This window comes from Camelina sativa, chromosome 18 (genome assembly GCF_030686135.1).
Source record: "Camelina sativa cultivar CO46 ecotype springtype chromosome 18, ASM3068613v1".
NCBI classification, from domain to species: Eukaryota; Viridiplantae; Streptophyta; class Magnoliopsida; order Brassicales; family Brassicaceae; genus Camelina; species Camelina sativa.
The window spans coordinates 8,911,124-8,929,738 of NC_141897.1; the positions used below are offsets into that span (position 1 = coordinate 8,911,124).

The window sequence follows — 18,615 nt, forward strand, 5'->3', positions numbered from 1 at the left end:
CAATGTGGGTCCCACTTGATATGTGGACCCGTTTATTCACCTTGGACGTGCTTCGAACCGCGAAAAACAAGAGATAACCATATCCGAACATAATTTTGTACTCGTAGCTAATTGTGTCGCGATCACAAAAAAACATCCGAAACACTTTTAAACGTCAAAATTCGGCCTCCAGAATGGTCCAATGGTACGAAGACCCATTGCCTTGCCGGAAACACTCTTGGGGCTTTCCGAAAAGGTATTATGGGTCGCGTGGTTCCTCACGATGTAAAAGTTACGACGTTATGTTTGTACTATATAGGCTTACGCAACAACCAAAAAAAAAAAAAAAAAAAAGAGGGAGGGATGCAACACGAGGACTTCCCGGGAGGTCACCCATCCTAGTACTACTCTCGCCCAAGCACGCTTAACTGCGGAGTTCTGATGGGATCCGGTGCATTAGTGCTGGTATGATCGCATCGGTTAGTATATATCATGCAATCGCATATATCGTTTTTTGAAAACTCAAGGGATCATTCAATGTGGGTCCCACTTGATATGTGGACCCGTTTATTCACCTTGGACGTGCTTCGAACCGCGAAAAACAAGAGATAACCATATCCGAACATAATTTTGTACTCGTAGCTAATTGTGTCGCGATCACAAAAAAACATCCGAAACACTTTTAAACGTCAAAATTCGGCCTCCTGAATGGTCCAATGGTACGAAGACCCATTGCCTTGCCGGAAACACTCTTGGGGCTTTCCGAAAAGGTATTATGGGTCGCGTGGTTCCTCACGATGTAAAAGTTACGACGTTATGTTTGTACTATATAGGCTTACGCAACAACCAAAAAAAAAAAAAAAAAAAAGAGGGAGGGATGCAACACGAGGACTTCCCGGGAGGTCACCCATCCTAGTTCTACTCTCGCCCAAGCACGCTTAACTGCGGAGTTCTGATGGGATCCGGTGCATTAGTGCTGGTATGATCGCATCCGTTAGTATATATCATGCAATCGCATATATCGTTTTTTGAAAACTCAAGGGATCATTCAATGTGGGTCCCACTTGATATGTGGACCCGTTTATTCACCTTGGACGTGCTTCGAACCGCGAAAAACAAGAGATAACCATATCCGAACATAATTTTGTACTCGTAGCTAATTGTGTCGCGATCACAAAAAAACATCCGAAACACTTTTAAACGTCAAAATTCGGCCTCCAGAATGGTCCAATGGTACGAAGACCCATTGCCTTGCCGGAAACACTCTTGGGGCTTTCCGAAAAGGTATTATGGGTCGCGTGGTTCCTCACGATGTAAAAGTTACGACGTTATGTTTGTACTATATAGGCTTACGCAACAACCAAAAAAAAAAAAAAAAAAAAGAGGGAGGGATGCAACACGAGGACTTCCCGGGAGGTCACCCATCCTAGTACTACTCTCGCCCAAGCACGCTTAACTGCAGAGTTCTGATGGGATCCGGTGCATTAGTGCTGGTATGATCGCATCCGTTAGTATATATCATGCAATCGCATATATCGTTTTTTGAAAACTCAAGGGATCATTCAATGTGGGTCCCACTTGATATGTGGACCCGTTTATTCACCTTGGACGTGCTTCGAACCGCGAAAAACAAGAGATAACCATATCCGAACATAATTTTGTACTCGTAGCTAATTGTGTCGCGATCACAAAAAAACATCCGAAACACTTTTAAACGTCAAAATTCGGCCTCCAGAATGGTCCAATGGTACGAAGACCCATTGCCTTGCCGGAAACACTCTTGGGGCTTTCCGAAAAGGTATTATGGGTCGCGTGGTTCCTCACGATGTAAAAGTTACGACGTTATGTTTGTACTATATAGGCTTACGCAACAACCAAAAAAAAAAAAAAAAAAAAGAGGGAGGGATGCAACACGAGGACTTCCCGGGAGGTCACCCATCCTAGTACTACTCTCGCCCAAGCACGCTTAACTGCGGAGTTCTGATGGGATCCGGTGCATTAGTGCTGGTATGATCGCATCGGTTAGTATATATCATGCAATCGCATATATCGTTTTTTGAAAACTCAAGGGATCATTCAATGTGGGTCCCACTTGATATGTGGACCCGTTTATTCACCTTGGACGTGCTTCGAACCGCGAAAAACAAGAGATAACCATATCCGAACATAATTTTGTACTCGTAGCTAATTGTGTCGCGATCACAAAAAAACATCCGAAACACTTTTAAACGTCAAAATTCGGCCTCCTGAATGGTCCAATGGTACGAAGACCCATTGCCTTGCCGGAAACACTCTTGGGGCTTTCCGAAAAGGTATTATGGGTCGCGTGGTTCCTCACGATGTAAAAGTTACGACGTTATGTTTGTACTATATAGGCTTACGCAACAACCAAAAAAAAAAAAAAAAAAAAGAGGGAGGGATGCAACACGAGGACTTCCCGGGAGGTCACCCATCCTAGTACTACTCTCGCCCAAGCACGCTTAACTGCGGAGTTCTGATGGGATCCGGTGCATTAGTGCTGGTATGATCGCATCCGTTAGTATATATCATGCAATCGCATATATCGTTTTTTGAAAACTCAAGGGATCATTCAATGTGGGTCCCACTTGATATGTGGACCCGTTTATTCACCTTGGACGTGCTTCGAACCGCGAAAAACAAGAGATAACCATATCCGAACATAATTTTGTACTCGTAGCTAATTGTGTCGCGATCACAAAAAAACATCCGAAACACTTTTAAACGTCAAAATTCGGCCTCCAGAATGGTCCAATGGTACGAAGACCCATTGCCTTGCCGGAAACACTCTTGGGGCTTTCCGAAAAGGTATTATGGGTCGCGTGGTTCCTCACGATGTAAAAGTTACGACGTTATGTTTGTACTATATAGGCTTACGCAACAACCAAAAAAAAAAAAAAAAAAAAGAGGGAGGGATGCAACACGAGGACTTCCCGGGAGGTCACCCATCCTAGTACTACTCTCGCCCAAGCACGCTTAACTGCGGAGTTCTGATGGGATCCGGTGCATTAGTGCTGGTATGATCGCATCGGTTAGTATATATCATGCAATCGCATATATCGTTTTTTGAAAACTCAAGGGATCATTCAATGTGGGTCCCACTTGATATGTGGACCCGTTTATTCACCTTGGACGTGCTTCGAACCGCGAAAAACAAGAGATAACCATATCCGAACATAATTTTGTACTCGTAGCTAATTGTGTCGCGATCACAAAAAAACATCCGAAACACTTTTAAACGTCAAAATTCGGCCTCCTGAATGGTCCAATGGTACGAAGACCCATTGCCTTGCCGGAAACACTCTTGGGGCTTTCCGAAAAGGTATTATGGGTCGCGTGGTTCCTCACGATGTAAAAGTTACGACGTTATGTTTGTACTATATAGGCTTACGCAACAACCAAAAAAAAAAAAAAAAAAAAGAGGGAGGGATGCAACACGAGGACTTCCCGGGAGGTCACCCATCCTAGTACTACTCTCGCCCAAGCACGCTTAACTGCGGAGTTCTGATGGGATCCGGTGCATTAGTGCTGGTATGATCGCATCCGTTAGTATATATCATGCAATCGCATATATCGTTTTTTGAAAACTCAAGGGATCATTCAATGTGGGTCCCACTTGATATGTGGACCCGTTTATTCACCTTGGACGTGCTTCGAACCGCGAAAAACAAGAGATAACCATATCCGAACATAATTTTGTACTCGTAGCTAATTGTGTCGCGATCACAAAAAAACATCCGAAACACTTTTAAACGTCAAAATTCGGCCTCCAGAATGGTCCAATGGTACGAAGACCCATTGCCTTGCCGGAAACACTCTTGGGGCTTTCCGAAAAGGTATTATGGGTCGCGTGGTTCCTCACGATGTAAAAGTTACGACGTTATGTTTGTACTATATAGGCTTACGCAACAACCAAAAAAAAAAAAAAAAAAAAGAGGGAGGGATGCAACACGAGGACTTCCCGGGAGGTCACCCATCCTAGTACTACTCTCGCCCAAGCACGCTTAACTGCGGAGTTCTGATGGGATCCGGTGCATTAGTGCTGGTATGATCGCATCCGTTAGTATATATCATGCAATCGCATATATCGTTTTTTGAAAACTCAAGGGATCATTCAATGTGGGTCCCACTTGATATGTGGACCCGTTTATTCACCTTGGACGTGCTTCGAACCGCGAAAAACAAGAGATAACCATATCCGAACATAATTTTGTACTCGTAGCTAATTGTGTCGCGATCACAAAAAAACATCCGAAACACTTTTAAACGTCAAAATTCGGCCTCCTGAATGGTCCAATGGTACGAAGACCCATTGCCTTGCCGGAAACACTCTTGGGGCTTTCCGAAAAGGTATTATGGGTCGCGTGGTTCCTCACGATGTAAAAGTTACGACGTTATGTTTGTACTATATAGGCTTACGCAACAACCAAAAAAAAAAAAAAAAAAAAGAGGGAGGGATGCAACACGAGGACTTCCCGGGAGGTCACCCATCCTAGTACTACTCTCGCCCAAGCACGCTTAACTGCGGAGTTCTGATGGGATCCGGTGCATTAGTGCTGGTATGATCGCATCCGTTAGTATATATCATGCAATCGCATATATCGTTTTTTGAAAACTCAAGGGATCATTCAATGTGGGTCCCACTTGATATGTGGACCCGTTTATTCACCTTGGACGTGCTTCGAACCGCGAAAAACAAGAGATAACCATATCCGAACATAATTTTGTACTCGTAGCTAATTGTGTCGCGATCACAAAAAAACATCCGAAACACTTTTAAACGTCAAAATTCGGCCTCCAGAATGGTCCAATGGTACGAAGACCCATTGCCTTGCCGGAAACACTCTTGGGGCTTTCCGAAAAGGTATTATGGGTCGCGTGGTTCCTCACGATGTAAAAGTTACGACGTTATGTTTGTACTATATAGGCTTACGCAACAACCAAAAAAAAAAAAAAAAAAAAGAGGGAGGGATGCAACACGAGGACTTCCCGGGAGGTCACCCATCCTAGTACTACTCTCGCCCAAGCACGCTTAACTGCAGAGTTCTGATGGGATCCGGTGCATTAGTGCTGGTATGATCGCATCTGTTAGTATATATCATGCAATCGCATATATCGTTTTTTGAAAACTCAAGGGATCATTCAATGTGGGTCCCACTTGATATGTGGACCGGTTTATTCACCTTGGACGTGCTTCGAACCGCGAAAAACAAGAGATAACCATATCCGAACATAATTTTGTACTCGTAGCTAATTGTGTCGCGATCACAAAAAAACATCCGAAACACTTTTAAACGTCAAAATTCGGCCTCCAGAATGGTCCAATGGTACGAAGACCCATTGCCTTGCCGGAAACACTCTTGGGGCTTTCCGAAAAGGTATTATGGGTCGCGTGGTTCCTCACGATGTAAAAGTTACGACGTTATGTTTGTACTATATAGGCTTACGCAACAACCAAAAAAAAAAAAAAAAAAAAGAGGGAGGGATGCAACACGAGGACTTCCCGGGAGGTCACCCATCCTAGTACTACTCTCGCCCAAGCACGCTTAACTGCGGAGTTCTGATGGGATCCGGTGCATTAGTGCTGGTATGATCGCATCCGTTAGTATATATCATGCAATCGCATATATCGTTTTTTGAAAACTCAAGGGATCATTCAATGTGGGTCCCACTTGATATGTGGACCCGTTTATTCACCTTGGACGTGCTTCGAACCGCGAAAAACAAGAGATAACCATATCCGAACATAATTTTGTACTCGTAGCTAATTGTGTCGCGATCACAAAAAAACATCCGAAACACTTTTAAACGTCAAAATTTGGCCTCCTGAATGGTCCAATGGTACGAAGACCCATTGCCTTGCCGGAAACACTCTTGGGGCTTTCCGAAAAGGTATTATGGGTCGCGTGGTTCCTCACGATGTAAAAGTTACGACGTTATGTTTGTACTATATAGGCTTACGCAACAACCAAAAAAAAAAAAAAAAAAAAGAGGGAGGGATGCAACACGAGGACTTCCCGGGAGGTCACCCATCCTAGTACTACTCTCGCCCAAGCACGCTTAACTGCGGAGTTCTGATGGGATCCGGTGCATTAGTGCTGGTATGATCGCATCCGTTAGTATATATCATGCAATCGCATATATCGTTTTTTGAAAACTCAAGGGATCATTCAATGTGGGTCCCACTTGATATGTGGACCCGTTTATTCACCTTGGACGTGCTTCGAACCGCGAAAAACAAGAGATAACCATATCCGAACATAATTTTGTACTCGTAGCTAATTGTGTCGCGATCACAAAAAAACATCCGATACACTTTTAAACGTCAAAATTCGGCCTCCTGAATGGTCCAATGGTACGAAGACCCATTGCCTTGCCGGAAACACTCTTGGGGCTTTCCGAAAAGGTATTATGGGTCGCGTGGTTCCTCACGATGTAAAAGTTACGACGTTATGTTTGTACTATATAGGCTTACGCAACAACCAAAAAAAAAAAAAAAAAAAAGAGGGAGGGATGCAACACGAGGACTTCCCGGGAGGTCACCCATCCTAGTACTACTCTCGCCCAAGCACGCTTAACTGCGGAGTTCTGATGGGATCCGGTGCATTAGTGCTGGTATGATCGCATCCGTTAGTATATATCATGCAATCGCATATATCGTTTTTTGAAAACTCAAGGGATCATTCAATGTGGGTCCCACTTGATATGTGGACCCGTTTATTCACCTTGGACGTGCTTCGAACCGCGAAAAACAAGAGATAACCATATCCGAACATAATTTTGTACTCGTAGCTAATTGTGTCGCGATCACAAAAAAACATCCGAAACACTTTTAAACGTCAAAATTCGGCCTCCAGAATGGTCCAATGGTACGAAGACCCATTGCCTTGCCGGAAACACTCTTGGGGCTTTCCGAAAAGGTATTATGGGTCGCGTGGTTCCTCACGATGTAAAAGTTACGACGTTATGTTTGTACTATATAGGCTTACGCAACAACCAAAAAAAAAAAAAAAAAAAAGAGGGAGGGATGCAACACGAGGACTTCCCGGGAGGTCACCCATCCTAGTACTACTCTCGCCCAAGCACGCTTAACTGCGGAGTTCTGATGGGATCCGGTGCATTAGTGCTGGTATGATCGCATCCGTTAGTATATATCATGCAATCGCATATATCGTTTTTTGAAAACTCAAGGGATCATTCAATGTGGGTCCCACTTGATATGTGGACCCGTTTATTCACCTTGGACGTGCTTCGAACCGCGAAAAACAAGAGATAACCATATCCGAACATAATTTTGTACTCGTAGCTAATTGTGTCGCGATCACAAAAAAACATCCGAAACACTTTTAAACGTCAAAATTCGGCCTCCAGAATGGTCCAATGGTACGAAGACCCATTGCCTTGCCGGAAACACTCTTGGGGCTTTCCGAAAAGGTATTATGGGTCGCGTGGTTCCTCACGATGTAAAAGTTACGACGTTATGTTTGTACTATATAGGCTTACGCAACAACCAAAAAAAAAAAAAAAAAAAAGAGGGAGGGATGCAACACGAGGACTTCCCGGGAGGTCACCCATCCTAGTACTACTCTCGCCCAAGCACGCTTAACTGCGGAGTTCTGATGGGATCCGGTGCATTAGTGCTGGTATGATCGCATCGGTTAGTATATATCATGCAATCGCATATATCGTTTTTTGAAAACTCAAGGGATCATTCAATGTGGGTCCCACTTGATATGTGGACCCGTTTATTCACCTTGGACGTGCTTCGAACCGCGAAAAACAAGAGATAACCATATCCGAACATAATTTTGTACTCGTAGCTAATTGTGTCGCGATCACAAAAAAACATCCGAAACACTTTTAAACGTCAAAATTCGGCCTCCTGAATGGTCCAATGGTACGAAGACCCATTGCCTTGCCGGAAACACTCTTGGGGCTTTCCGAAAAGGTATTATGGGTCGCGTGGTTCCTCACGATGTAAAAGTTACGACGTTATGTTTGTACTATATAGGCTTACGCAACAACCAAAAAAAAAAAAAAAAAAAAGAGGGAGGGATGCAACACGAGGACTTCCCGGGAGGTCACCCATCCTAGTACTACTCTCGCCCAAGCACGCTTAACTGCGGAGTTCTGATGGGATCCGGTGCATTAGTGCTGGTATGATCGCATCCGTTAGTATATATCATGCAATCGCATATATCGTTTTTTGAAAACTCAAGGGATCATTCAATGTGGGTCCCACTTGATATGTGGACCCGTTTATTCACCTTGGACGTGCTTCGAACCGCGAAAAACAAGAGATAACCATATCCGAACATAATTTTGTACTCGTAGCTAATTGTGTCGCGATCACAAAAAAACATCCGAAACACTTTTAAACGTCAAAATTCGGCCTCCAGAATGGTCCAATGGTACGAAGACCCATTGCCTTGCCGGAAACACTCTTGGGGCTTTCCGAAAAGGTATTATGGGTCGCGTGGTTCCTCACGATGTAAAAGTTACGACGTTATGTTTGTACTATATAGGCTTACGCAACAACCAAAAAAAAAAAAAAAAAAAAGAGGGAGGGATGCAACACGAGGACTTCCCGGGAGGTCACCCATCCTAGTACTACTCTCGCCCAAGCACGCTTAACTGCGGAGTTCTGATGGGATCCGGTGCATTAGTGCTGGTATGATCGCATCCGTTAGTATATATCATGCAATCGCATATATCGTTTTTTGAAAACTCAAGGGATCATTCAATGTGGGTCCCACTTGATATGTGGACCCGTTTATTCACCTTGGACGTGCTTCGAACCGCGAAAAACAAGAGATAACCATATCCGAACATAATTTTGTACTCGTAGCTAATTGTGTCGCGATCACAAAAAAACATCCGAAACACTTTTAAACGTCAAAATTCGGCCTCCTGAATGGTCCAATGGTACGAAGACCCATTGCCTTGCCGGAAACACTCTTGGGGCTTTCCGAAAAGGTATTATGGGTCGCGTGGTTCCTCACGATGTAAAAGTTACGACGTTATGTTTGTACTATATAGGCTTACGCAACAACCAAAAAAAAAAAAAAAAAAAAGAGGGAGGGATGCAACACGAGGACTTCCCGGGAGGTCACCCATCCTAGTACTACTCTCGCCCAAGCACGCTTAACTGCGGAGTTCTGATGGGATCCGGTGCATTAGTGCTGGTATGATCGCATCCGTTAGTATATATCATGCAATCGCATATATCGTTTTTTGAAAACTCAAGGGATCATTCAATGTGGGTCCCACTTGATATGTGGACCCGTTTATTCACCTTGGACGTGCTTCGAACCGCGAAAAACAAGAGATAACCATATCCGAACATAATTTTGTACTCGTAGCTAATTGTGTCGCGATCACAAAAAAACATCCGAAACACTTTTAAACGTCAAAATTCGGCCTCCAGAATGGTCCAATGGTACGAAGACCCATTGCCTTGCCGGAAACACTCTTGGGGCTTTCCGAAAAGGTATTATGGGTCGCGTGGTTCCTCACGATGTAAAAGTTACGACGTTATGTTTGTACTATATAGGCTTACGCAACAACCAAAAAAAAAAAAAAAAAAAAGAGGGAGGGATGCAACACGAGGACTTCCCGGGAGGTCACCCATCCTAGTACTACTCTCGCCCAAGCACGCTTACTGCGGAGTTCTGATGGGATCCGGTGCATTAGTGCTGGTATGATCGCATCCGTTAGTATATATCATGCAATCGCATATATCGTTTTTTGAAAACTCAAGGGATCATTCAATGTGGGTCCCACTTGATATGTGGACCCGTTTATTCACCTTGGACGTGCTTCGAACCGCGAAAAACAAGAGATAACCATATCCGAACATAATTTTGTACTCGTAGCTAATTGTGTCGCGATCACAAAAAAACATCCGAAACACTTTTAAACGTCAAAATTCGGCCTCCAGAATGGTCCAATGGTACGAAGACCCATTGCCTTGCCGGAAACACTCTTGGGGCTTTCCGAAAAGGTATTATGGGTCGCGTGGTTCCTCACGATGTAAAAGTTAGGACGTTATGTTTGTACTATATAGGCTTACGCAACAACCAAAAAAAAAAAAAAAAAAAAGAGGGAGGGATGCAACACGAGGACTTCCCGGGAGGTCACCCATCCTAGTACTACTCTCGCCCAAGCACGCTTAACTGCGGAGTTCTGATGGGATCCGGTGCATTAGTGCTGGTATGATCGCATCCGTTAGTATATATCATGCAATCGCATATATCGTTTTTTGAAAACTCAAGGGATCATTCAATGTGGGTCCCACTTGATATGTGGACCCGTTTATTCACCTTGGACGTGCTTCGAACCGCGAAAAACAAGAGATAACCATATCCGAACATAATTTTGTACTCGTAGCTAATTGTGTCGCGATCACAAAAAAACATCAGAAACACTTTTAAACGTCAAAATTCGGCCTCCAGAATGGTCCAATGGAACGAAGACCCATTGCCTTGCCGGAAACACTCTTGGGGCTTTCCGAAATGGTATTATGGGTCGCGTGGTTCCTCACGATGTAAAAGTTACGACGTTATGTTTGTACTATATAGGCTTACGCAACAACCAAAAAAAAAAAAAAAAAAAAGAGGGAGGGATGCAACACGAGGACTTCCCGGGAGGTCACCCATCCTAGTACTACTCTCGCCCAAGCACGCTTAACTGCGGAGTTCTGATGGGATCCGGTGCATTAGTGCTGGTATGATCGCATCGGTTAGTATATATCATGCAATCGCATATATCGTTTTTTGAAAACTCAAGGGATCATTCAATGTGGGTCCCACTTGATATGTGGACCCGTTTATTCACCTTGGACGTGCTTCGAACCGCGAAAAACAAGAGATAACCATATCCGAACATAATTTTGTACTCGTAGCTAATTGTGTCGCGATCACAAAAAAACATCCGAAACACTTTTAAACGTCAAAATTCGGCCTCCAGAATGGTCCAATGGTACGAAGACCCATTGCCTTGCCGGAAACACTCTTGGGGCTTTCCGAAAAGGTATTATGGGTCGCGTGGTTCCTCACGATGTAAAAGTTACGACGTTATGTTTGTATTATATAGGCTTACGCAACAACCAAAAAAAAAAAAAAAAAAAAGAGGGAGGGATGCAACACGAGGACTTCCCGGGAGGTCACCCATCCTAGTACTACTCTCGCCCAAGCACGCTTAACTGCGGAGTTCTGATGGGATCCGGTGCATTAGTGCTGGTATGATCGCATCCGTTAGTATATATCATGCAATCGCATATATCGTTTTTTGAAAACTCAAGGGATCATTCAATGTGGGTCCCACTTGATATGTGGACCCGTTTATTCACCTTGGACGTGCTTCGAACCGCGAAAAACAAGAGATAACCATATCCGAACATAATTTTGTACTCGTAGCTAATTGTGTCGCGATCACAAAAAAACATCCGAAACACTTTTAAACGTCAAAATTCGGCCTCCAGAATGGTCCAATGGTACGAAGACCCATTGCCTTGCCGGAAACACTCTTGGGGCTTTCCGAAAAGGTATTATGGGTCGCGTGGTTCCTCACGATGTAAAAGTTACGACGTTATGTTTGTACTATATAGGCTTACGCAACAACCAAAAAAAAAAAAAAAAAAAAGAGGGAGGGATGCAACACGAGGACTTCCCGGGAGGTCACCCATCCTAGTACTACTCTCGCCCAAGCACGCTTAACTGCGGAGTTCTGATGGGATCCGGTGCATTAGTGCTGGTATGATCGCATCCGTTAGTATATATCATGCAATCGCATATATCGTTTTTTGAAAACTCAAGGGATCATTCAATGTGGGTCCCACTTGATATGTGGACCCGTTTATTCACCTTGGACGTGCTTCGAACCGCGAAAAACAAGAGATAACCATATCCGAACATAATTTTGTACTCGTAGCTAATTGTGTCGCGATCACAAAAAAACATCTGAAACACTTTTAAACGTCAAAATTCGGCCTCCTGAATGGTCCAATGGTACGAAGACCCATTGCCTTGCCGGAAACACTCTTGGGGCTTTCCGAAAAGGTATTATGGGTCGCGTGGTTCCTCACGATGTAAAAGTTACGACGTTATGTTTGTACTATATAGGCTTACGCAACAACCAAAAAAAAAAAAAAAAAAAAGAGGGAGGGATGCAACACGAGGACTTCCCGGGAGGTCACCCATCCTAGTACTACTCTCGCCCAAGCACGCTTAACTGCGGAGTTCTGATGGGATCCGGTGCATTAGTGCTGGTATGATCGCATCGGTTAGTATATATCATGCAATCGCATATATCGTTTTTTGAAAACTCAAGGGATCATTCAATGTGGGTCCCACTTGATATGTGGACCCGTTTATTCACCTTGGACGTGCTTCGAACCGCGAAAAACAAGAGATAACCATATCCGAACATAATTTTGTACTCGTAGCTAATTGTGTCGCGATCACAAAAAAACATCCGAAACACTTTTAAACGTCAAAATTCGGCCTCCAGAATGGTCCAATGGTACGAAGACCCATTGCCTTGCCGGAAACACTCTTGGGGCTTTCCGAAAAGGTATTATGGGTCGCGTGGTTCCTCACGATGTAAAAGTTACGACGTTATGTTTGTACTATATAGGCTTACGCAACAACCAAAAAAAAAAAAAAAAAAAAGAGGGAGGGATGCAACACGAGGACTTCCCGGGAGGTCACCCATCCTAGTACTACTCTCGCCCAAGCACGCTTAACTGCGGAGTTCTGATGGGATCCGGTGCATTAGTGCTGGTATGATCGCATCCGTTAGTATATATCATGCAATCGCATATATCGTTTTTTGAAAACTCAAGGGATCATTCAATGTGGGTCCCACTTGATATGTGGACCCGTTTATTCACCTTGGACGTGCTTCGAACCGCGAAAAACAAGAGATAACCATATCCGAACATAATTTTGTACTCGTAGCTAATTGTGTCGCGATCACAAAAAAACATCAGAAACACTTTTAAACGTCAAAATTCGGCCTCCAGAATGGTCCAATGGTACGAAGACCCATTGCCTTGCCGGAAACACTCTTGGGGCTTTCCGAAAAGGTATTATGGGTCGCGTGGTTCCTCACGATGTAAAAGTTACGACGTTATGTTTGTACTATATAGGCTTACGCAACAACCAAAAAAAAAAAAAAAAAAAAGAGGGAGGGATGCAACACGAGGACTTCCCGGGAGGTCACCCATCCTAGTACTACTCTCGCCCAAGCACGCTTACTGCGGAGTTCTGATGGGATCCGGTGCATTAGTGCTGGTATGATCGCATCCGTTAGTATATATCATGCAATCGCATATATCGTTTTTTGAAAACTCAAGGGATCATTCAATGTGGGTCCCACTTGATATGTGGACCCGTTTATTCACCTTGGACGTGCTTCGAACCGCGAAAAACAAGAGATAACCATATCCGAACATAATTTTGTACTCGTAGCTAATTGTGTCGCGATCACAAAAAAACATCCGAAACACTTTTAAACGTCAAAATTCGGCCTCCAGAATGGTCCAATGGTACGAAGACCCATTGCCTTGCCGGAAACACTCTTGGGGCTTTCCGAAAAGGTATTATGGGTCGCGTGGTTCCTCACGATGTAAAAGTTAGGACGTTATGTTTGTACTATATAGGCTTACGCAACAACCAAAAAAAAAAAAAAAAAAAAGAGGGAGGGATGCAACACGAGGACTTCCCGGGAGGTCACCCATCCTAGTACTACTCTCGCCCAAGCACGCTTAACTGCGGAGTTCTGATGGGATCCGGTGCATTAGTGCTGGTATGATCGCATCCGTTAGTATATATCATGCAATCGCATATATCGTTTTTTGAAAACTCAAGGGATCATTCAATGTGGGTCCCACTTGATATGTGGACCCGTTTATTCACCTTGGACGTGCTTCGAACCGCGAAAAACAAGAGATAACCATATCCGAACATAATTTTGTACTCGTAGCTAATTGTGTCGCGATCACAAAAAAACATCAGAAACACTTTTAAACGTCAAAATTCGGCCTCCAGAATGGTCCAATGGAACGAAGACCCATTGCCTTGCCGGAAACACTCTTGGGGCTTTCCGAAATGGTATTATGGGTCGCGTGGTTCCTCACGATGTAAAAGTTACGACGTTATGTTTGTACTATATAGGCTTACGCAACAACCAAAAAAAAAAAAAAAAAAAAGAGGGAGGGATGCAACACGAGGACTTCCCGGGAGGTCACCCATCCTAGTACTACTCTCGCCCAAGCACGCTTAACTGCGGAGTTCTGATGGGATCCGGTGCATTAGTGCTGGTATGATCGCATCGGTTAGTATATATCATGCAATCGCATATATCGTTTTTTGAAAACTCAAGGGATCATTCAATGTGGGTCCCACTTGATATGTGGACCCGTTTATTCACCTTGGACGTGCTTCGAACCGCGAAAAACAAGAGATAACCATATCCGAACATAATTTTGTACTCGTAGCTAATTGTGTCGCGATCACAAAAAAACATCCGAAACACTTTTAAACGTCAAAATTCGGCCTCCAGAATGGTCCAATGGTACGAAGACCCATTGCCTTGCCGGAAACACTCTTGGGGCTTTCCGAAAAGGTATTATGGGTCGCGTGGTTCCTCACGATGTAAAAGTTACGACGTTATGTTTGTATTATATAGGCTTACGCAACAACCAAAAAAAAAAAAAAAAAAAAGAGGGAGGGATGCAACACGAGGACTTCCCGGGAGGTCACCCATCCTAGTACTACTCTCGCCCAAGCACGCTTAACTGCGGAGTTCTGATGGGATCCGGTGCATTAGTGCTGGTATGATCGCATCCGTTAGTATATATCATGCAATCGCATATATCGTTTTTTGAAAACTCAAGGGATCATTCAATGTGGGTCCCACTTGATATGTGGACCCGTTTATTCACCTTGGACGTGCTTCGAACCGCGAAAAACAAGAGATAACCATATCCGAACATAATTTTGTACTCGTAGCTAATTGTGTCGCGATCACAAAAAAACATCCGAAACACTTTTAAACGTCAAAATTCGGCCTCCAGAATGGTCCAATGGTACGAAGACCCATTGCCTTGCCGGAAACACTCTTGGGGCTTTCCGAAAAGGTATTATGGGTCGCGTGGTTCCTCACGATGTAAAAGTTACGACGTTATGTTTGTACTATATAGGCTTACGCAACAACCAAAAAAAAAAAAAAAAAAAAGAGGGAGGGATGCAACACGAGGACTTCCCGGGAGGTCACCCATCCTAGTACTACTCTCGCCCAAGCACGCTTAACTGCGGAGTTCTGATGGGATCCGGTGCATTAGTGCTGGTATGATCGCATCCGTTAGTATATATCATGCAATCGCATATATCGTTTTTTGAAAACTCAAGGGATCATTCAATGTGGGTCCCACTTGATATGTGGACCCGTTTATTCACCTTGGACGTGCTTCGAACCGCGAAAAACAAGAGATAACCATATCCGAACATAATTTTGTACTCGTAGCTAATTGTGTCGCGATCACAAAAAAACATCTGAAACACTTTTAAACGTCAAAATTCGGCCTCCTGAATGGTCCAATGGTACGAAGACCCATTGCCTTGCCGGAAACACTCTTGGGGCTTTCCGAAAAGGTATTATGGGTCGCGTGGTTCCTCACGATGTAAAAGTTACGACGTTATGTTTGTACTATATAGGCTTACGCAACAACCAAAAAAAAAAAAAAAAAAAAGAGGGAGGGATGCAACACGAGGACTTCCCGGGAGGTCACCCATCCTAGTACTACTCTCGCCCAAGCACGCTTAACTGCGGAGTTCTGATGGGATCCGGTGCATTAGTGCTGGTATGATCGCATCGGTTAGTATATATCATGCAATCGCATATATCGTTTTTTGAAAACTCAAGGGATCATTCAATGTGGGTCCCACTTGATATGTGGACCCGTTTATTCACCTTGGACGTGCTTCGAACCGCGAAAAACAAGAGATAACCATATCCGAACATAATTTTGTACTCGTAGCTAATTGTGTCGCGATCACAAAAAAACATCCGAAACACTTTTAAACGTCAAAATTCGGCCTCCAGAATGGTCCAATGGTACGAAGACCCATTGCCTTGCCGGAAACACTCTTGGGGCTTTCCGAAAAGGTATTATGGGTCGCGTGGTTCCTCACGATGTAAAAGTTACGACGTTATGTTTGTACTATATAGGCTTACGCAACAACCAAAAAAAAAAAAAAAAAAAAGAGGGAGGGATGCAACACGAGGACTTCCCGGGAGGTCACCCATCCTAGTACTACTCTCGCCCAAGCACGCTTAACTGCGGAGTTCTGATGGGATCCGGTGCATTAGTGCTGGTATGATCGCATCCGTTAGTATATATCATGCAATCGCATATATCGTTTTTTGAAAACTCAAGGGATCATTCAATGTGGGTCCCACTTGATATGTGGACCCGTTTATTCACCTTGGACGTGCTTCGAACCGCGAAAAACAAGAGATAACCATATCCGAACATAATTTTGTACTCGTAGCTAATTGTGTCGCGATCACAAAAAAACATCAGAAACACTTTTAAACGTCAAAATTCGGCCTCCAGAATGGTCCAATGGTACGAAGACCCATTGCCTTGCCGGAAACACTCTTGGGGCTTTCCGAAATGGTATTATGGGTCGCGTGGTTCCTCACGATGTAAAAGTTACGACGTTATGTTTGTACTATATAGGCTTACGCAACAACCAAAAAAAAAAAAAAAAAAAAGAGGGAGGGATGCAACACGAGGACTTCCCGGGAGGTCACCCATCCTAGTACTACTCTCGCCCAAGCACGCTTACCTGCGGAGTTCTGATGGGATCCGGTGCATTAGTGCTGGTATGATCGCATCCGTTAGTATATATCATGCAATCGCATATATCGTTTTTTGAAAACTCAAGGGATCATTCAATGTGGGTCCCACTTGATATGTGGACCCGTTTATTCACCTTGGACGTGCTTCGAACCGCGAAAAACAAGAGATAACCATATCCGAACATAATTTTGTACTCGTAGCTAATTGTGTCGCGATCACAAAAAAACATCCGAAACACTTTTAAACGTCAAAATTCGGCCTCCAGAATGGTCCAATGGTACGAAGACCCATTGCCTTGCCGGAAACACTCTTGGGGCTTTCCGAAAAGGTATTATGGGTCGCGTGGTTCCTCACGATGTAAAAGTTACGACGTTATGTTTGTACTATATAGGCTTACGCAACAACCAAAAAAAAAAAAAAAAAAAAGAGGGAGGGATGCAACACGAGGACTTCCCGGGAGGTCACCCATCCTAGTACTACTCTCGCCCAAGCACGCTTAACTGCGGAGTTCTGATGGGATCCGGTGCATTAGTGCTGGTATGATCGCATCCGTTAGTATATATCATGCAATCGCATATATCGTTTTTTGAAAACTCAAGGGATCATTCAATGTGGGTCCCACTTGATATGTGGACCCGTTTATTCACCTTGGACGTGCTTCGAACCGCGAAAAACAAGAGATAACCATATCCGAACATAATTTTGTACTCGTAGCTAATTCTGTCGCGATCACAAAAAAACATCCGAAACACTTTTAAACGTCAAAATTCGGCCTCCAGAATGGTCCAATGGTACGAAGACCCATTGCCTTGCCGGAAACACTCTTGGGGCTTTCCGAAAAGGTATTATGGGTCGCGTGGTTCCTCACGATGTAAAAGTTACGACGTTATGTTTGTACTATATAGGCTTACGCAACAACCAAAAAAAAAAAAAAAAAAAAGAGGGAGGGATGCAACACGAGGACTTCCCGGGAGGTCACCCATCCTAGTACTACTCTCGCCCAAGCACGCTTAACTGCGGAGTTCTGATGGGATCCGGTGCATTAGTGCTGGTATGATCGCATCCGTTAGTATATATCATGCAATCGCATATATCGTTTTTTGAAAACTCAAGGGATCATTCAATGTGGGTCCCACTTGATATGTGGACCCGTTTATTCACCTTGGACGTGCTTCGAACCGCGAAAAACAAGAGATAACCATATCCGAACATAATTTTGTACTCGTAGCTAATTGTGTCGCGATCACAAAAAAACATCAGAAACACTTTTAAACGTCAAAATTCGGCCTCCAGAATGGTCCAATGGTACGAAGACCCATTGCCTTGCCGGAAACACTCTTGGGGCTTTCCGAAATGGTATTATGGGTCGCGTGGTTCCTCACGATGTAAAAGTTACGACGTTATGTTTGTACTATATAGGCTTACGCAACAACCAAAAAAAAAAAAAAAAAAAAGAGGGAGGGATGCAACACGAGGACTTCCCGGGAGGTCACCCATCCTAGTACTACTCTCGCCCAAGCACGCTTACCTGCGGAGTTCTGATGGGATCCGGTGCATTAGTGCTGGTATGATCGCATCCGTTAGTATATATCATGCAATCGCATATATCGTTTTTTGAAAACTCAAGGGATCATTCAATGTGGGTCCCACTTGATATGTGGACCCGTTTATTCACCTTGGACGTGCTTCGAACCGCGAAAAACAAGAGATAACCATATCCGAACATAATTTTGTACTCGTAGCTAATT

General features: G+C 43.9%; 36 non-coding genes across 36 annotated transcripts; all 36 read right to left on the reverse strand.

The window, feature by feature from the left end:
• Positions 1–339: 339 nt before the first annotated feature.
• On the reverse strand, positions 340–458 carry LOC147921801 (5S ribosomal RNA). Its single transcript, XR_015590127.1, has one exon. It is a non-coding gene; the product is annotated as a 5S ribosomal RNA (ribosomal RNA).
• Positions 459–853: 395 nt separating this feature from the next.
• LOC147921802 (5S ribosomal RNA) lies at positions 854–972 on the reverse strand. The gene has a single exon (XR_015590238.1). It is a non-coding gene; the product is annotated as a 5S ribosomal RNA (ribosomal RNA).
• Positions 973–1,367: 395 nt separating this feature from the next.
• On the reverse strand, positions 1,368–1,486 carry LOC147921803 (5S ribosomal RNA). The gene has a single exon (XR_015590083.1). It is a non-coding gene; the product is annotated as a 5S ribosomal RNA (ribosomal RNA).
• Positions 1,487–1,881: 395 nt separating this feature from the next.
• On the reverse strand, positions 1,882–2,000 carry LOC147921804 (5S ribosomal RNA). Its single transcript, XR_015590128.1, has one exon. It is a non-coding gene; the product is annotated as a 5S ribosomal RNA (ribosomal RNA).
• A 395-nt stretch (positions 2,001–2,395) lies between these two features.
• LOC147921805 (5S ribosomal RNA) lies at positions 2,396–2,514 on the reverse strand. The gene has a single exon (XR_015589755.1). It is a non-coding gene; the product is annotated as a 5S ribosomal RNA (ribosomal RNA).
• Positions 2,515–2,909: 395 nt separating this feature from the next.
• On the reverse strand, positions 2,910–3,028 carry LOC147921806 (5S ribosomal RNA). Its single transcript, XR_015590129.1, has one exon. It is a non-coding gene; the product is annotated as a 5S ribosomal RNA (ribosomal RNA).
• Positions 3,029–3,423: 395 nt separating this feature from the next.
• On the reverse strand, positions 3,424–3,542 carry LOC147921807 (5S ribosomal RNA). The gene has a single exon (XR_015589758.1). It is a non-coding gene; the product is annotated as a 5S ribosomal RNA (ribosomal RNA).
• Positions 3,543–3,937: 395 nt separating this feature from the next.
• On the reverse strand, positions 3,938–4,056 carry LOC147921808 (5S ribosomal RNA). The gene has a single exon (XR_015589760.1). It is a non-coding gene; the product is annotated as a 5S ribosomal RNA (ribosomal RNA).
• A 395-nt stretch (positions 4,057–4,451) lies between these two features.
• Positions 4,452–4,570, reverse strand: LOC147921809 (5S ribosomal RNA). Its single transcript, XR_015589762.1, has one exon. It is a non-coding gene; the product is annotated as a 5S ribosomal RNA (ribosomal RNA).
• A 395-nt stretch (positions 4,571–4,965) lies between these two features.
• On the reverse strand, positions 4,966–5,084 carry LOC147921810 (5S ribosomal RNA). Its single transcript, XR_015590200.1, has one exon. It is a non-coding gene; the product is annotated as a 5S ribosomal RNA (ribosomal RNA).
• A 395-nt stretch (positions 5,085–5,479) lies between these two features.
• On the reverse strand, positions 5,480–5,598 carry LOC147921811 (5S ribosomal RNA). Its single transcript, XR_015589763.1, has one exon. It is a non-coding gene; the product is annotated as a 5S ribosomal RNA (ribosomal RNA).
• Positions 5,599–5,993: 395 nt separating this feature from the next.
• Positions 5,994–6,112, reverse strand: LOC147921812 (5S ribosomal RNA). The gene has a single exon (XR_015589764.1). It is a non-coding gene; the product is annotated as a 5S ribosomal RNA (ribosomal RNA).
• A 395-nt stretch (positions 6,113–6,507) lies between these two features.
• On the reverse strand, positions 6,508–6,626 carry LOC147921813 (5S ribosomal RNA). The gene has a single exon (XR_015589765.1). It is a non-coding gene; the product is annotated as a 5S ribosomal RNA (ribosomal RNA).
• A 395-nt stretch (positions 6,627–7,021) lies between these two features.
• LOC147921814 (5S ribosomal RNA) lies at positions 7,022–7,140 on the reverse strand. Its single transcript, XR_015589766.1, has one exon. It is a non-coding gene; the product is annotated as a 5S ribosomal RNA (ribosomal RNA).
• A 395-nt stretch (positions 7,141–7,535) lies between these two features.
• Positions 7,536–7,654, reverse strand: LOC147921815 (5S ribosomal RNA). The gene has a single exon (XR_015590130.1). It is a non-coding gene; the product is annotated as a 5S ribosomal RNA (ribosomal RNA).
• Positions 7,655–8,049: 395 nt separating this feature from the next.
• On the reverse strand, positions 8,050–8,168 carry LOC147921816 (5S ribosomal RNA). Its single transcript, XR_015589767.1, has one exon. It is a non-coding gene; the product is annotated as a 5S ribosomal RNA (ribosomal RNA).
• A 395-nt stretch (positions 8,169–8,563) lies between these two features.
• Positions 8,564–8,682, reverse strand: LOC147921817 (5S ribosomal RNA). The gene has a single exon (XR_015589768.1). It is a non-coding gene; the product is annotated as a 5S ribosomal RNA (ribosomal RNA).
• Positions 8,683–9,077: 395 nt separating this feature from the next.
• LOC147921818 (5S ribosomal RNA) lies at positions 9,078–9,196 on the reverse strand. Its single transcript, XR_015589769.1, has one exon. It is a non-coding gene; the product is annotated as a 5S ribosomal RNA (ribosomal RNA).
• Positions 9,197–9,591: 395 nt separating this feature from the next.
• On the reverse strand, positions 9,592–9,709 carry LOC147921819 (5S ribosomal RNA). Its single transcript, XR_015590265.1, has one exon. It is a non-coding gene; the product is annotated as a 5S ribosomal RNA (ribosomal RNA).
• A 395-nt stretch (positions 9,710–10,104) lies between these two features.
• LOC147921820 (5S ribosomal RNA) lies at positions 10,105–10,223 on the reverse strand. Its single transcript, XR_015589771.1, has one exon. It is a non-coding gene; the product is annotated as a 5S ribosomal RNA (ribosomal RNA).
• Positions 10,224–10,618: 395 nt separating this feature from the next.
• LOC147921821 (5S ribosomal RNA) lies at positions 10,619–10,737 on the reverse strand. Its single transcript, XR_015590132.1, has one exon. It is a non-coding gene; the product is annotated as a 5S ribosomal RNA (ribosomal RNA).
• Positions 10,738–11,132: 395 nt separating this feature from the next.
• On the reverse strand, positions 11,133–11,251 carry LOC147921822 (5S ribosomal RNA). Its single transcript, XR_015589772.1, has one exon. It is a non-coding gene; the product is annotated as a 5S ribosomal RNA (ribosomal RNA).
• A 395-nt stretch (positions 11,252–11,646) lies between these two features.
• On the reverse strand, positions 11,647–11,765 carry LOC147921823 (5S ribosomal RNA). Its single transcript, XR_015589774.1, has one exon. It is a non-coding gene; the product is annotated as a 5S ribosomal RNA (ribosomal RNA).
• A 395-nt stretch (positions 11,766–12,160) lies between these two features.
• Positions 12,161–12,279, reverse strand: LOC147921824 (5S ribosomal RNA). Its single transcript, XR_015590133.1, has one exon. It is a non-coding gene; the product is annotated as a 5S ribosomal RNA (ribosomal RNA).
• A 395-nt stretch (positions 12,280–12,674) lies between these two features.
• LOC147921825 (5S ribosomal RNA) lies at positions 12,675–12,793 on the reverse strand. The gene has a single exon (XR_015589775.1). It is a non-coding gene; the product is annotated as a 5S ribosomal RNA (ribosomal RNA).
• Positions 12,794–13,188: 395 nt separating this feature from the next.
• On the reverse strand, positions 13,189–13,306 carry LOC147921826 (5S ribosomal RNA). The gene has a single exon (XR_015590266.1). It is a non-coding gene; the product is annotated as a 5S ribosomal RNA (ribosomal RNA).
• Positions 13,307–13,701: 395 nt separating this feature from the next.
• Positions 13,702–13,820, reverse strand: LOC147921827 (5S ribosomal RNA). Its single transcript, XR_015589776.1, has one exon. It is a non-coding gene; the product is annotated as a 5S ribosomal RNA (ribosomal RNA).
• Positions 13,821–14,215: 395 nt separating this feature from the next.
• On the reverse strand, positions 14,216–14,334 carry LOC147921828 (5S ribosomal RNA). The gene has a single exon (XR_015590134.1). It is a non-coding gene; the product is annotated as a 5S ribosomal RNA (ribosomal RNA).
• Positions 14,335–14,729: 395 nt separating this feature from the next.
• LOC147921829 (5S ribosomal RNA) lies at positions 14,730–14,848 on the reverse strand. Its single transcript, XR_015589777.1, has one exon. It is a non-coding gene; the product is annotated as a 5S ribosomal RNA (ribosomal RNA).
• Positions 14,849–15,243: 395 nt separating this feature from the next.
• Positions 15,244–15,362, reverse strand: LOC147921830 (5S ribosomal RNA). Its single transcript, XR_015589778.1, has one exon. It is a non-coding gene; the product is annotated as a 5S ribosomal RNA (ribosomal RNA).
• Positions 15,363–15,757: 395 nt separating this feature from the next.
• On the reverse strand, positions 15,758–15,876 carry LOC147921831 (5S ribosomal RNA). The gene has a single exon (XR_015590135.1). It is a non-coding gene; the product is annotated as a 5S ribosomal RNA (ribosomal RNA).
• A 395-nt stretch (positions 15,877–16,271) lies between these two features.
• LOC147921832 (5S ribosomal RNA) lies at positions 16,272–16,390 on the reverse strand. Its single transcript, XR_015589779.1, has one exon. It is a non-coding gene; the product is annotated as a 5S ribosomal RNA (ribosomal RNA).
• Positions 16,391–16,785: 395 nt separating this feature from the next.
• On the reverse strand, positions 16,786–16,904 carry LOC147921833 (5S ribosomal RNA). The gene has a single exon (XR_015590095.1). It is a non-coding gene; the product is annotated as a 5S ribosomal RNA (ribosomal RNA).
• Positions 16,905–17,299: 395 nt separating this feature from the next.
• On the reverse strand, positions 17,300–17,418 carry LOC147921834 (5S ribosomal RNA). Its single transcript, XR_015589780.1, has one exon. It is a non-coding gene; the product is annotated as a 5S ribosomal RNA (ribosomal RNA).
• Positions 17,419–17,813: 395 nt separating this feature from the next.
• On the reverse strand, positions 17,814–17,932 carry LOC147921835 (5S ribosomal RNA). Its single transcript, XR_015589781.1, has one exon. It is a non-coding gene; the product is annotated as a 5S ribosomal RNA (ribosomal RNA).
• Positions 17,933–18,327: 395 nt separating this feature from the next.
• Positions 18,328–18,446, reverse strand: LOC147921836 (5S ribosomal RNA). The gene has a single exon (XR_015590096.1). It is a non-coding gene; the product is annotated as a 5S ribosomal RNA (ribosomal RNA).
• Between the last annotated feature and the right edge of the window lie 169 nt (positions 18,447–18,615).